This window comes from Rutidosis leptorrhynchoides, chromosome 7 (genome assembly GCF_046630445.1).
Source record: "Rutidosis leptorrhynchoides isolate AG116_Rl617_1_P2 chromosome 7, CSIRO_AGI_Rlap_v1, whole genome shotgun sequence".
NCBI classification, from domain to species: Eukaryota; Viridiplantae; Streptophyta; class Magnoliopsida; order Asterales; family Asteraceae; genus Rutidosis; species Rutidosis leptorrhynchoides.
In genome coordinates this window covers 272515765-272517454 of record NC_092339.1, presented here as the reverse complement: position 1 = coordinate 272517454, position 1690 = coordinate 272515765, and the positions used below count along the sequence as shown (strand labels likewise).

At 34.0% G+C, this 1690-nt stretch overlaps 1 non-coding gene across 1 annotated transcript; it reads left to right on the top strand.

Moving 5' to 3' along the window:
- The first annotated feature begins 448 nt into the window (after window positions 1-448).
- Window positions 449-521, top strand: TRNAV-CAC (transfer RNA valine (anticodon CAC)). Its single transcript has one exon. It is a non-coding gene; the product is annotated as a tRNA-Val (tRNA).
- The last annotated feature ends 1169 nt before the right edge of the window (window positions 522-1690 follow it).

Here is a 1690-nt window from a genome sequence, read left to right as displayed (position 1 = left end):
TTATCTTTTGATTATCTGTCAAATATATCAAAGGTTGAAATTTTAAATAACTTATTTTCACCAATCGTAGACGTCTCTTTCCTACTTTATGTGATTGACGTTTAGGTATGTTTGTGTAGGCGTTTCTTGTTCTTGAAGTGAATGGAGTGAATGTTCAAATGATATCCTAAGTAGCGTCAAAGGTGAAGATATCACTTATTGTAAATGATAGTGAATGAGAAAAAAGCTCTTCATTCGCCGTTCTTTAAGAGTGACATGTCGGATCTTGACTACGATGATTAAATTGAATTGCAATTTGTTAACCCAATTTGTACTCATTAACCCTTTGGTTTGAACTTGTAGCAGATATGATATATGGGTGGGGATGTGTTTTTGGCTACTAATGCTTTGTCGTTTGATTACATATTCAAGTAGTTCCTTATTAAACATTCGTAGTAGAAGGCACATTGTCTGGGTGGTGTAGTCGGTTATCACGCTAGTCTCACACACTAGAGGTCCCCGGTTCGAACCGGGCTTAGACATTATTTTTTATTTTAATAAGAACCCAATCATATGAAAACATTTATATTTTTTTAGTTAAAATAACAAGAGCACTAAGAATAGAGGTAAACAAAGATATTTGTATCTATTTTAATCACGATACAAGCTGCTACATTCATTATTTAAGTATCGTTTTACATTGAAGATTACATAAATTACCATTTTTCAACATTATATGCTAACAGATAATATAATTCTATTTTTAATATCTCGTAAATTTGTATTTTTATGGACAACTCTCTCTCATTAAAACTGATAAAAGTGCATAAATGCGATAGCTAATGACATTGACAATCTTGTAGATACGAATCTCCCGACTTTTGTGAGCTTGAATTTTGTTGTTGTTGTAGATACGAAGTAGCTTTATGCTAACATGTGTAAAACTTTAAATTGCATACTCTACTCTTGTTACACACACATTAACTGCATATATCATTTAATAATGCAATCATGAATGCTTTATCTAAGGGCCTGTTTGTTTCTTTTGAACTTAATGGGCTGAGTTGTCCATATGCATTATTCGGTCAGTTTAGGTATGTGTTTACTTAGGACTTTTTCATACACCATAACAATATGAATGGATGTCTGGCTCACCGAGAAAAACACACTCCTCCCCATATGGACAAAATTAATACATAATTACCCTTCTTTCATCCTTTCATTATTTACATCTTCTTCACTAAAATCAATCTCTGCTCTCCATCCTTTCTGTTCAGAAAATAAAACGAACATGAATCACCTGCTATTGCACCGTTCATTACACCATCGTCGAGCACCACTTGCAGCTCCGTCGGCCACCACTTGCAGCTCCATCGGCTACCACTTGAGCTCCGTCGGCCACCACCGTATCTAGTTCCGTCAACCACATCTAGAAGATCTGGCAGTCATCACCAGCCTCAATCCATCTTTAATTGAATTTTTCTTGCGAATTAAAGGTTTTTTTGTAGTTTATTTTACAATATGGGTTTCTTGTTCTAATTGGGTTTTTGTTTGTAATTTGGGTTTCTTGTTTACGGACTACTAATATTGGCATGTGTAGGTGATGGGAAACATTAATTATAGATTTCTTTGATAATTTTGTGCTTTGAAAATATGTATTTGAATGTTCTCTTTTTGGTTCGTGATTATTTGGATGAATTTGAGTTCTTGT